This window comes from Chanodichthys erythropterus, chromosome 7, assembly GCF_024489055.1.
Source record: "Chanodichthys erythropterus isolate Z2021 chromosome 7, ASM2448905v1, whole genome shotgun sequence".
NCBI lineage: Eukaryota > Metazoa > Chordata > Actinopteri > Cypriniformes > Xenocyprididae > Chanodichthys > Chanodichthys erythropterus.
In genome coordinates this window covers 2,796,168-2,810,989 of record NC_090227.1, presented here as the reverse complement: position 1 = coordinate 2,810,989, position 14,822 = coordinate 2,796,168, and the positions used below count along the sequence as shown (strand labels likewise).

The 14,822-nt window shown below is 37.9% G+C and overlaps 1 protein-coding gene across 2 annotated transcripts in view; it reads left to right on the top strand.

The window, feature by feature from the left end:
* Positions 1-407: 407 nt before the first annotated feature.
* Positions 408-14,822, top strand: part of kcnj5 (potassium inwardly rectifying channel subfamily J member 5) — a 32,169-nt gene continuing 17,754 nt past the window's right edge. Inside the window, exons 1-2 of one of the 2 annotated variants that reach the window (XM_067389610.1) lie at positions 436-511; positions 2,968-2,994. The gene's annotated coding sequence lies outside the window, so the exon portion shown is untranslated. Of the gene's footprint in view, positions 512-2,967; positions 2,995-14,822 lie in introns of both variants that reach the window. The other variant, XM_067389609.1, reaches the window with a different exon arrangement.

Sequence of the window (14,822 nt, the reverse complement as noted above, 5' to 3'; positions counted from 1 at the left end):
AAATGTCCAACTTTATCACTCGCAACACACTCTCAATCAGTCCCGCTGTGCCTTCTCTCCGCTTCTGTACATACAGCACTGTGGTGTATCTCACCCCCAGGCTGTTCTTAAGCTAAAAAATGAGAGAAACTGATTATCCGGCACATCTAGCACGACTCCTCTCCCTCGTCTCGTTTTCACGCAGTTGCGTAAACCTCAGCCTGCAGAATCCAACTCATCACGCACTAGGATGCTTCCACACACACGCAAGTATGAAAGGACAAATCCTGCGAGGGGAGATGGAGGAGCGGGGGGTTGTGGGGGAGGAAACATCCTCTCATGCTCACTTTCACATCCCTCCCTCTCTCTCGCTCGCTCGCATCCTCCAGGAGAGCGAGGTAAGGAGGTGGTGTGTGTACCGAGTCAGTGAGGCAGTTGAGATGAGCACATCAGAGCTGGAGTCAGAACAGAGCGCAGCTGCCCTAACATGCTTCCCCTGACACTGCACAGCTACCTCTGCGCTCGAATGAAGGTAAGTCTGAAGAGAGGGAGGAATGAGGGAATGAGTGATAGAAGAGTGCGATTGTGTCTTAATATCACGGTGCCTCTTGAGAAGGAGCGTGCATGCTGAGAGGAACAGAGAGCCGGCGGGGATCGCGGGATTACCCCATCGGCGACCCCTGTCCCATTGAGACGCCGAGCGTCTGCTCCTTATCCACAATGCTGCCATGGATCTAAAATGCCTTCCAGCATGCGAGGTGCTGTGTTTGCCAGCCTTCCCGGGTTAGAGAGTGAGCACATGTTTTAGTGCATTGCAGGAGTTTCGCAAGCCTGCCAGTTGCATTGCAGGAGAACTTGCATGTGAGTGCATGCACGTGTGCGCTTGCGTGTGCGTTCACGTGCGAATGTGTTGCGGCGATAGAATTGTATCGGTTGCACTTTCAGAGAGGAGCACCTAGTGAAATCCCTGTCGCCGGGAGTCTTATCGATTCTCTCTGATTCTTCGTTACAGAGGTATTAGTCCTCCTGCCTAGGGCTGCGACGGCAAACTGAGAGATTTTCCTCCATCTAGCCTCTCTGGTCCTGTCACACTTTGAGTCTCCTGATAACTCAGTAGAAAAGCAGGGAACAAGCGGGGCTGCTCGATAAAGGGGGGAAGATTATAAAAGCCAGCTTGGTTTCATGGAGAGGGAAATGAGTGTGAGATTGTAAATCTTTCATATAGTTTGCTTGCAGCTTGCATACATAATAGCAAATGTGAATATTGTGCTGTAAGGTTTGACGTTACCTACACTCATGTTGTGTTTAAATATACATGAAGTTGTAACTAAAACACAAACATTATGCGAATGCATTCACTATACTGACCTAATGATATTTTGTATCCTCTAACCTTATGTTTAAACTTAACTGTCACTCTTTCAGATTTTCCTTAAGACATTATTTAGTATGTTTATTACGCTGTTTTCCTCATGGCGATTGTTGGCTGTGGAGATATTTGTTCCCTACAAGACAAAGCCTGACCCACACACACACCTTCAATGCAGGCAAACACAGAGTGCCTAATCCATTTGCAGAATTGTCAGTGTTTGCCAGAGTACGCGCATCGTTAAAGTCTCTGGTCGCCAAGGCACAGTTGATTCTGATAGAGTGACCTTTGACCCTTTAACTTCACGAGAATTCCCTTAACTCTGAGCAAAACAGCTGCGTCACACCAAAGGCCTTACTCAATTATACCCTGCCAATTTTATCACACAGAGCAATAGAAATGACAAAGCGGTGTGAATTACTAAAGGGAGCCAAAATACAAATGACGTGATTTGTCTGTGAATTGCAAAAGGAGAAATTCAAAAGACTGGTCTCTGTTTTCAATTAATGTGCAATGACATTTCATTCTGTTCTTCACACAAATATTTTATGGCATAGTGCGTCATATCGACTGTTACTTATAATGCAGTTCTTTTTGAAATTTGAAAGCCTCAGCAACCTGTAGTTTTTAAAATGTTGCACTTCCATAAAAACAATGTTGTAGCCTACATATTTGGAATGGGATGAGTATATGCTGACAGAATGTGTATATAAACACACACACATATATATGTGTGTTTCAAGCTTCAAACATCATATATATATATATATATATATATGAATGCATGGGCAAGAACAACCAGTACAGACTTTATTACAGTAAGTCGTATAGATTTGGAATAGCATGAGGATGAGAACATAATGACAGAATTTAAATGTTTGGGTGAACTATTCCTTTTGTACTGGGTTTTTTTTTATAGCACAGTGAGCACAGAAAACATATGCAATCCTGGCCATGCAGCAGAAATAGGCTTCTCTGAAGTCATGGTCAGGCTAATTGTTCTTGAAAAGTCAGAGTGATCTTACACATTTGTGGAAATCCCCATTGATACTGGGTTACCTTGAAAGGAACTGATTTTTGTGTTTGTGTGGATGTGCATCAAATAGAAGTAAGTTGTGTACCCAAAGTGCATGGTCCATTTGTATCGTGTTAGGTAAGATCCGGGCAGAAAAGTCCTCAAGCGTAATCCATCTGCTTGTTCATAATTAGATAAAGCATATTGTCATGTCAGCTGCAGTTTGAGAGGAATTCTATTTCCTGCTGCATTGATCCGTATGCTTTGAAAGTCCTATACATGTCTAGAGGTTTAAAGGACAGGTCTATAAATTAAATCTTATGTTGGGTCATTCGTGTCATGCTGTACTTTTTCAACTTCACCAAGGTAATTAAACTTTATAGCTTAATTATTTAAAGAATGGCGAGAAAATGAATAGGATGTCAAACAGAAAGAGTTAAAGTTAACGGTAATAGATTTGATCATACTGATTTCTGTTAATCAAGCAAAATAGTATGTTTTGCAGTTTTTCCATGGAATGTCACAGAATTTATTTAATCCATTGCATTTACTGATGTTTGTTTGTGCTGTTGTTTTCCCATCAACTGATGTCACTTCCTGAAAGATGATGACATTGAGGAAATAATATTTGGTAAGGATGGAAATTGATATTGAAGACAAAATATCCTTTACATTTATAACAAACATACTTTCATATTATACCAACAATATTGTCAAAATGGTATTTTGCATATAACATATTGCTAAGAATTTCAGCACACAGCAAAAATGGCGACATACACTCTAAGCAAAATAACAAAGTCCTCTTTAAGGAAAGTCTGTTCACTCGGCGGCCATATTTGCGACACCTCCAGGCAGCTATTTCGGGCATCCAAGACCAAGTCCTATCTATTCGAATCTCAAAAACTGCTCACAATTAAATAACATATTTCGAATCAGCAAAAAAAATCTGACATGAACTGTCCCATAAATGTTGTTTCTTCTTCTCAAATAGCGATAAAAAAATGTATTATTCAGGCTAGATGGGCCAATGCGCATGTACAGACCTAAGCACGAGTCTCAGGTTTCTATGGGAATGATAAAAAACTCTCTTGAAAATACATAATTGTAATTAATACACAGAGAATAATGAGCTAACAAGTCTTATAAAGATAAATAAACCAATGAAAGACTTGATACACAAGGAAATAAAAGACAGGAACTAGACTTGTAAGACATAACAAAATAAAACTGTGCAAGTAACTTTGCCTAATTCAAATGATAATTACTAAAATTACAAGTTTAGTTCACATCCATGTCAGACATATCGAGTTGGATTTGTATGAAAGCTTCCTCATGTAACAACTCCAACATTTAAAAGGTATTATAACCACTTTTACTTTTGTTTGCAAGAGAATATAAAGGTATGATTTACAGAGAATTAATTGAGTGATTAAGTATTTGGAAGCTCTTTCGGTGTTACGAGTGTTGCCATAGAAACAAATCATTTCTGAGTCTGAGGATGCGAACAGCTCAGCGTAGAATCCCTGAGTTATGGTAATTCTGAAATACGTGGATGCAGTCTCACATTTGAATGTAGATCTTCTCCAGTTCTGTGACATATAGAGCTGACACCAGCAATACAGTGGGAAGTAATACGGCCACATCCTTTAAACCAGCACTCGTAAAACAATCCATGCTGTAACAGAGAATCATTCCTTCACCTTCTGCCTCATAAACACGGCAGGCCTTACGGGTTGTGTGTGCCTGTGTGAAACTGAAAGCGTGCAATAAAAAAACGACATGACATAGATAATGAAAAGGCAAGATGAAGGAACAGAAGGCGTGGCTACATGGCAGATTTATAGTTACGTTCAGGCACTGAGATGCATGCACATGATGCTACCGGCAAACTTACGCAAACAAATCAGAGATGTATCACAACATCTGATGTTTATCTGAAAGAAAACAAGCTCAAGCCTTGGCTAAAAATAGCAGGTATTGATTTATAAGCATGAAAAGATGTGCTTGGAGAGATATTACAACAAACACAATCAAAAGTTTTCCAGACGCATTATTTTAGCTGCATCACTGCAATAAATAGGACATCTTTGACTGTGAAGCAAAGAGACACGAAGAAGTGTGAAAGACTGCAGTGTGTATGTATAGTTATCTTTGAGGACCAGTTTGAGTTTTAGGTTCACAATTTCTGGCACCCCTTTAAGGGGCTGTTTGAGGGTTAAGACTTGGTTTAAGGATTTAAAGGATTAGTTCACTTTGAAATGAAAATTACTCCAAGATTTACTCACCCTCAAGCTATCCTAGATCTATTTGACCTTCGTCTTTCTGATGAACACAATGGGAATTATATTAATAAATATCATGAAGCATCCGACCTTTACAATGGCAGTGAACGTGACCAACGAGGATGAGCTGAAGAAAGTGTCTCCATCCATCATAAACGTACTCCACACGGCTCCAGAGGGTTAATAAAGCTCTCCTGAAGCAAAGCAATGCGTTTGTGTAAGAAAAATATACATATTTAACAAGTTATGAAGTAAAATATTTAGCTTCCGCCAGACAGCCTTCCATATTCAACTTACGAAGAAAGCGCAACTGACGTTGCATCAGTTACACTTTTTCCATAAGTTTAAGAGGGAAGGTGTTGGATGTAAGCATTTTGAACTGCAAGAGTTTTACACTTTCTTCGTACATTGAATACAGAAGGTGGTCTGGCAGAAGCTACATATTTTACATTATAACTTGTTAAATATGGATATTTTTCTTACACAAATGCATCGCTTCAGAAGGCCTTCATTATCCCCCCGGAGCCGTGTGGAGTACGTTTATGATGGATGGAAGCACTTTCTTGAGCTTTATACTCGTTGGTCCCATTCACTGCTATTATAAAGCTCGGATGCATCAGGATATTTATTAATATAACTCAGATTGTGTTCATCAGAATGAAAAAGTCATATTCACCTAGGATGGCTTGAGGGTGAGTAAAGCTTGGGGTAATTTTCATTTGAAAGTGAACTAATCCTTTAAGGTTACAGTTGGGTTAAGGGTTAGGGATTGCATTATATTAATGAATGTCCTCACAAGGATCAATGTCCTCACGTCATACAAACATCTGTGTGTGTGTGTGCACGCTCGTGTGTGTGTGAGTGCACGAGTTTGTATCAGTCATTCAGAAGTCAAGAAGGTGATCAATGTCAAATTGATGAAGCACCTTATAGTCAGGGCATTGTTGCAACACTAGAAATGTCAGACTTTTGTTCTGTGATGCTTTCAAAGACAGAAGAGATTCAGGCCTTTTTCAGTTTCCTTCACCTGAAATTTACAATCATGTGGATTCCTAGTTAAATTACTGGATTTTCCCCCCCCCCCCCCCCAAAAAAAAAATTTTTTTAAAAATCATGGTGCGTGTAAAAACCACCTTTTTTTTTTTTTTTTTTTTTTTTTTTAAAAGATGTTAGTAAAGATACTGATGAATGAAAAAAATAGCAATAATTCATTTTTGTTATATATAGTTAAGTGACCCGGTTTACCCCCCCCAAAAAAAAAAATAATAATAATTTTGGCTTTAAAACATCACTTTTTTTTTTTTTACAAGGTGTTTATTTCCGCTACTGAATAAAAAATAAAACGGTAATTGCAACATTTCATCTCACAATTCTGACTTTTTTTCTCACAATTGTGTGATATAAACTTACAATTTGAAGTTATAGTCAGAATTGCATGATATAAAGTCGCAATTGTGTGTTGTCATATATGCAACAAAAACTTTCAATTCTTCCTTTTTCTCAGAATTGCGAGTTAAAATCTTGCAATTCTGAATTTAACACATTTGCAAGTTATAAAGTCAGAATTGTGAGAACTCATCGTTTTTTTCTCAAAATTAGAATTTATAACTCGCAATCGCGAGTTTATATTTTACAATTCTGACTTTTTTCTCACAATTGCGAGTTTATGCATCGTAATTCTGACTTTATACAGAAAAGTCAGAATTAAGAGATAAAAACACATTTGCAAGTTATAAAGTCAGAATTGTGAGAACTCAAGTCATTTTTTCTCAAAATTAGAATTTATAACTCACAATTGCAAGTTTATATTTTACAATTCTGTCTTTTTTCTCACAATTGCGAGTTTATGCATCGTAATTCTGACTTTATAAAGAAAAGTCAGAATTAAGAGATAAAAACACAATTGCAAGTCAATTCTGACTTTATAACTCACAATATTGCGAGTTTATATCTCACAATTGTTAGAAAAAAAGTCTGAATCGAGAGATAAAAAGTCACAATTATCTTTTACATTTTCTTTATTCCATGGCGGGAACAAGCTTCCGTACTTATCTGGTATCGAACCGAGAATGGAAATGCAAACATATCGCGTCGTATAGGTATCCTCCTCGCTCATTATAGAGAAGAAGAGCTTTCATTTTCAGTAGAGTGAACTCTGATTTACAGTGTGTTTGTGCAGAACAGATGGTCTGCCTTCAGGAGGATCTGCCTGTAAGTGAATGCGCCACACCAATCATTTCCCGTGTTCTGACATTTTGATCATTTCCCTGAGATTCCCCAGAGATCCAAGTCCATTATCACATGGATTTTAAGTGTTCCCAACAGAAAAGGATTTAGCATTTTCTGTTCGCGCACCACTTTATTGACAGAGTCCGACTTAAGGTGTTTTAAGCGGTCACGTTGAGGCAGTGATTCAGTGATTGTGGAATGCTAATTAGGGCTAGTTCGACACGGCGCTCGTTTTGGCAGACCTGATGCTGCAAATCACTTCAGGGAGCTGACAGGCCATCTGATAAACACAGGAGAGAGTGTTAAAGAGCCTGCTCTCTACTTAACACAACCCACCCCCAACAAACACACACATACACATCAGTAAGCACCGCCTAGAGTGCACGGCCTTGTTAGCACTCTTGAGTGAGTGTCATTGGACCGGGGATGTATGCATTCATGCACACCCTATAAAGCCTTTTCGAGTGGGTGTGATTTGGCCACCTATGTGAACTTCCTGAAGCATCTCTTGTGTTGGTGTGGGACTGCGAGGAAGGTCGCTGTCATGGCGCCAGTGCTCCAAAGAGAGCGGCCGGTTTAGTTTCAGCCACTGCTATTCCTGTCACTGATAGGACACTCTCTCCGAGACGCACTCCTTTCATTAGGCTAATTGTCCTTAGTGTGGACAGGATGTCTGCTTGAAGGCTTGGTGTCATTCAGAGCGATAGGGACGCTAATACACACTTGCACGGCTGAACACACACGCATGCAAGTGAATGCAGAGCTGGCAGCGAGCCGCGCTGGATGCTGTTCGTTCCAGGGGCATTTTAACTCATTTGCCCCGACTAACCTCAAAGTGCCATAACAGTTTCAGATATAGACAGCCGAGCCATCGTCCGCTGTGCATGCATGCACGTACACACACGCATTCGCACTTACACCAAAGACAATGCTGTAACGGTGATATTGATGAAGTGTCCAAACGCAGGGTGTGTTCCAATCTCTTATAAACTAGACTTCGTTTTTAGGCCCCTTTGACATGAAGTATTTAGTATTTCAATTATTTCAGTTATGTTCAAAACACTTTTGCATGCTTATGGTTCTCAGATGCCAGTTAATGGTAACATTACTTGTAGGTTAACAAATAATAAACTTTTTTTTTTTTTTTTCTAAGTGTTTTATTTTGATTTAAACTATTTCAAATGTATATTTTATGTTTTAGTTATTACCAACCCCCTGAAGTTCCCTCCATTTGGGAAATCCTAATCTTAGAGGAATGGTTCATCCAAAATCCACTTTTTATCATTATTTACTCACCCTCATGTCACTTCTGTGAGTCTTTTTAATGCAATTTCAATGCAAGAGGACTAGAGCTGATCGGCGTCAAAAAAGAAAGTATTATAAAAGTTGTCCATGATGTGTACTATACTTGCATTTTTCGGTAACACTTTAGCAAGTAAAATTTTATATATATAGCACAAAGTACTTTACACAATATAAAAACACAATCATTGATATACAATAATAAAGAGCTATACACAATATATAAAAAACAAAATATAATATAAAATATCAACCCCCTTCCTCCACAAACACAAAAGCACAAAAAAAACATCACAAAATACTAAAAGCACGTCTATACAAGTACGTTTTTAAACGTCATTTAAAAACAGACACACATTCAGAAGATCTGATATCAACAGAGCCCTCACTGCAAATGCTCTATCTCCTTTCTCGTTTTCTTCATAGCCAGCAGTTTTTTAAAAGAAGATCTAAGACATCTCCCTGTTTCATAAGGTCTCAGAAGTTCAGTTAAATATATAGGTGCCAATTTAATGCTTTATATGTCAGCAATAAAATCTTAAAATCAATTCTTAAATAAACAGGTAACCAATGTAAGGAAGCTAAAACAGGTGTAATATGATTAAATAACTTCGTGTTCGTGTCAGTAGTCTGGCTGCAGCATTCAGCACTAACTGTAAACGTGATAAAGTACGTTACAATTAGATTCATTAGTTAACATTAGTTAAATACATTACTTCAAATTAACTAATAATGAACAGCATTTTTTAATCTTTGTTCATGTTAATTTCAACATTTACTAATACATTATTAAAATCTTGTTAACATTAGTTAATGCACTGTGAACTAACAATGAACAACTGTATTTCATTAACTAACATTAACAAAGATTAGTAGATACAGTAACAAATGTATTTCTCATGGTTAATGTTAATCAATACTAATGTTAAACTAATGAACCTTATTGTAAAGCGTTACCCATTTTTCAATAATGACTTGAGCCCAATCCCAATTCTATTTTATACTCCTTCGCCTTACCCCTAACCCCACTCCTTGCCCCTTGAAACAGAGTGGCAAGGAGTAGGGGTGAAAATATTCCCCTACGAAATGAGACACTACTATTAGACTGTTAAATGTTGTCATACGTTGTATGATCGTCAAAGGGGATGCACCGATTTAAACACAATCTTCCAAGATGCCATCATCAACTGCATTTACACTTCAGAAAACATTGCTTGGTTACAGCCTTCGGGTTTCCTCAGGCATGGTTGATAAAGAACATACAAGACTGGTGGATCCTGTGGCAATAAGCACAAAACTGTAAACACTGTTTGTTTACATATTCCTGTAGTCGTGGACGTAACCACAAGAAACCAATGAGTTGATACCAGACGTGAAGTAAAAAATAAGCAAATTCCCTGCCGCTGGACTTTTATTTCATGGTATGCTGTCAGGTCACTGGTATCAGACATGAAAATATGTTGTGGGACTATTGTGGACTATATAGCTTTTCTTTGAAGAAAAGATGAAGATAATATTGAATATAACATAAAACAAACGATTATTTGTCATTAAAATCTAAAAATACTTATATTTATGGGTCTTCTTCTTCACTTGGGCAGCCATGTTGCCGCTGTAGCCGGTGTATGCAGGAAAATTTCTAATAGCCCTTTGGTTTGAAGTTGGAGGTCTGAAAAATCTATCTTTTCCATATACAGCTATCATTTGGCTTCTGAAAACTTGGAATACAGAAATCAGATGTACAACTTTTATAATATTTTTATAGCTCCCCTTTAAACTTGACAGCTTCAGATTGGGAAAAGTTACTTTTAAAAGTAATGCATTACAATATTGCATTAGTCCCTAAAACTAATTAAGTAATTACTTGTGTTACTTAGCTACTTTTTTATGGAAAGTAATGCATTAGGTTATTTTTGCATTACTTTTTCTCATCTGGGCTGGTGTAAAAAGTATCAAAAGTTCTATTTTTAGCAAATATAAAGGTGCTTTCACACCAAAAATGAAATGAATAAGCCAGAAAGACGCATACAAAAGAAACATACAGTACATATTATAAATTCACTATGATGTTGCAGGGCATTCCAATGAATTTTCAATCTTCAGTTTCTACAGAAGTCCTTATTAAGTGTGTAGGCAGCAGTGAAATTGCATAGAGACTGTGTGAATTGGAAAACAGCTACAGAAATGCTATGTTGAAAGTCTGAAGAGGAAGATCTATGATGTCTCCACCAATCAAAAGTCTGGCTTGTTCTGTTTGTTTTGATGACTCCTCAGAATTGCTTACTCCTGCAAAAGAAAAAGAGAAGAGAGCAAAAACCGCAAACCCTGACTGCAGGACATGGATGAATGGACTCGTATCTGAGTTGTAAAATGCACTGCTGCAGCGTGAGCTCGGTTCCTCCCCCAGCAGTCATTGCTCTCCCATGTGTTCGAGTAGATCGGGTTGTTGGACATCACTGGTACCGCAGTGTGTTGTTAACAAAACATGTGGGTCATTCCCCAGACGTTGCAGGAAAAGTATTTCGTTGCGATAAACCAGCAGGTCCTATTTGTTTAGGGGTGTTTTAACAGCCCTGCAGATGACAAATCTGCAGGCCTAGCGAATGAGGTGTCTCCCTGCGTGCCGCGCTGATCTGCTCTAAGAGGCAATGATGTAGGGGTGAGAGCATGTGTGAAAAACTCCGACAGCAGCTGAATCCTTCCACTAAACCGTACCATTGAAACACTAATTAGTATTGATACAAGTGCACGCCTGGAGTGTCTTACTCACGGGAAAGAGATCACCTTTCAGTGTTAAAAGAAGCTGATGTAGACTAATAATGTAGCAGCATTTTTCCAGTGCAATTAAAGCAGTCTGACAGCCAAAATTGTTTCTGTACAAACATAATTTAAGCCACTTAGAGATATCGATGCCGGTCAGAAACAGTGTTGATTTTGACAGCAAATTTTCAAACTCATATACTCCTGGAGAAAACATCGATTAACCTGTTAATATGAATTATATTAATGTGTAACATATAACATGCCTTTATTTATCTTAAAATGAAATAAAAACACTTCTCATAAATAAACAAGAACATAGTCTTTTTAATTAATGATATGCATTCTTTATAACAACTTGCATACAACATTCTTCATTCTTTCAAGCTCACATACTGTATATATTTATATACACAGTCAAACCAAAAATGTTTGATATATTTTTCCTAGTGGGTGCAGGACACTATAGTTCATTTGTGTAAGCAAAATAAAGTAAACTGTGACATATTATACACAAAAATGATTCATACAGTGGACTACTAGTAAAATTGATAATTATTCAGACACTTTAAATTGACCATGTTTTTGCTTAAGTGTTATCTGACATAATTAAGATTATTTTTTTCTGACACAATTTAATTCTGTGATCTTGTCATATATATATATATATATATATATATATATATATATATATATATATATATATATATATATATATATATATATATATATATATATATTTTTTTTTTTTTTTTTTTAACTATAGTGAATAAACTGTATTAATGAATGAAATGTTCAAGATGTCTGAATAAATTCTGGTTTGACTGTAGATTAATCCATATGTTATATATTTGAGTTATTCAGTCAAGAAATGATTCAGACTGACAGCAGCAGGTTTATTAGGCTGCTGTCACATTAAGGCCAAATGCACTGATCCAATACACTGATACACATCCGATATTCTCCCATCTGTTTACGTTCACTTAAGACATAACCAACTGTGTTTACATGAATACTTGCCAAAAGGGACATTTTGACAATTTTGTGTTGAACTGAACTCTCTTTCGCATCTTTTCATACTTGAACAGACAAATAGACTATGCGTGCGCTGTCTGAGATGCGGCTTTCTGTGTGGACAGAGAAAACCTGACTGAATTGAGCTCTTTTTTGCGTCGTCACACTTTTTCAGATTTATCCATATGTCTGCTCTTCTCTTTCTCCCAGATGTTTACAATTTTGAACATTTTATAAGACATGCAGCAAGTGTATGCCAGCTTATGTCCTGCCAGGTAGATCAGCATGTTACAATTCAAATGTGCGCATCTACTGCACAGGACATCAGATCTGGCTTGATCTCTTCCCAAAATCTTCCCTCTCTTACATTTTCATCTTGTTTTTAGTCGTTGGTGAAAATATCAATGGATTTTCATCACAGTTTTTGTCATTTAAAACTTGTTTTTATTTAGTAATTTTCTCCTTTTCATCAGTGGAAAAATGTTGTTGACGAAAATCATGACAAAAATTATTTGTCAACTAATTCAACACTGGTCAGAAAGTAATATAGCATACAAGAGCTGACATTTTTTTTAAGAAGCTTGTATTCTCAACCATTAAAATATCACTCAAAAATAAGTTTCCATTAACAGTTCTCACATGTGTATAGAAGCATGAAAGAAAAAAAAAGAAAAAAAGCATGAAAAAGTATGATTCTTGAACAAATGGTTCATTTGGTTAATTTTAATTATTCAAAAACACACAGCACAACCAGTGTAGTCCTATTCCTGAACGTATGTTTCTAATTCCATCCTGTATAAAACAGTTTTGCATTCATTTATTGTTGAAATTATGTGATCATGCCTTTTTTTTTTTTTTCTTCAAATATTTATTTCTTGAAAGTATTGAAAGAATCAGTAATGGAACGGCTATGGAATCAGAACCATTGAACATAAGCTTGTGCCTTTTTCTCTCTCTCTCATTCTCTGCTGCGTTCCCCATCTGGCTTGCAACCAGATTCCAAAATCACAAAAAGCATGCTACTCTAAAAGCTTGATAAGGAGTTTGTTACCTCCTCGGAACAGCAAGATAAGCAGGAGGGAACAGACTCTGCCCTGGCTCTCTTCACCGACGTGCAACCATCAAAGTCACATGGAGTTGCACAGGGACCATTTTGTCATAAAATGTGGAAATGGCAGAGGAGAGAATGTTGCGGAGGCCTGCCGTCTGTCTGTGATGTATTCTCCATGTGCATCTCGGATGCGGGTCACGTCAGTGTGCCCTTTCACTGCAGACCTGTCAGTCAACACTGTATTCCTGAGTGGATGGCAGCTCTGACGTGCCATCTGCGTGCAAGCAGGGCCGTGCAAATAGGGATGAGTGATGTAACTGCAGTGGAGTGGAATTAGACAAATAAGAACAAGGGTCAAACAAAGGACGTGAATCTCCAGTGAGGCCTGCCTTCAAATTCCTGTAAAATTACAAACTGTGTGTAAAAGTACAAATTGAATTTAGCTCTTTTCTATCTAGGGTGCACTTATTAGTCAGAGATCAGCTGTTGTCCAGTACAGCACTATGTGTTTAGCTCTATGCAGTGCTGATTATCTCATTCCCGACCGTGAGGGTTATTTTCTTTGAAATGCGTGTGGCCATAACAAGGCACGGAAGAAAAATATGCACCAGCATTTGTGGTAATTTGCTCCCGGGGTTCATCGGTTCACCTGATTACTCAACATTGATTTACTCTCCAAGTTGATCAATACCTATTTTAAGGTCTTTTTTTGAAAAAAGCAATGGGGGATTTGTAAATATCCCCCTAAATAGAGGCTGTATTTTCTCCCTCTGGTTCTCACTCGCTTCCTTTTTTACACTATATTTCAGGGGAAATATATATACATATGCAGCTTTCAGAAAACTTAGTGAGTGATCATGGCTAGCATGACTTGCAGATGGGCTGTCGGGGATCATGGGAATTTTTTGCAGTCATTAGGCACCTTATGTAACCGATTAGCATAGACAAAGCTGCATGACATTACCGATGGGAGCACAGGTGCAGTATGGGAGTGACCAGGATCTGGAGCTGAATGATTGCTTAATGCACCCTGTCATAACATCTGAAAGTTAAACTAACCAAAATCCAGTTTTCCATAACAAAGACCCGTTAATGGAAACAAAACATAGGTACAGTAAGATGTAACTTAAAGCTCTGCTCCAAAACCTTGTAAACGTAGAGAACCTGTTAAGGCAGGGGTGTCCAAACTCGGTCCTGGAGGGCTCCAACTTGTCTCAACACACCTGCCTGGACGTTTCTAGTAAGACCTTGATTAGCTGGTTTAGGTGTGTTTAATTGGGTTTGGAGCTGAACTTTGCAGGACAGTGGGCCTCCAGGAACAGGACTGGACACCCCTGTGATTTTTACAAAGTACAACATGTTCCTGGAACAACATTCCAATCGACCAATCAGTTTGCAGGGACAAGTTTACAGTCTATGCCAGGATTAGATGCTTCTACATCAGTGTTATTCACCTATCATTTCCCTTTTGTTTTAGTTATGTGTAGGGTTATGTTTAGGGTTAGGGATAGGACTAGGACTAAATTTTTGGACTCAAATGTTGATCCAGGACCATTTCGTACTTGGTCATGGTGACCGTTTAGGCATCTTGGAAATTCCTTTTGCTTAATTGTTTTTATTTTATTTATTTATTTATTTTTATTATTATTCATTATGTCCAGGGGCCTATACGATGAAGCTGGTTTAGGTGGATAGCCAGATATGTTTCAGTTTAGTTTGCGCATCCCTGGGTTCAACCATGTAAGTGGCTCGGCTTTTAGCGGTGTTCATCGCCATAGTAATGCCGAGTTCAATCTGCACGGTTTTCAAAGTCGTCAG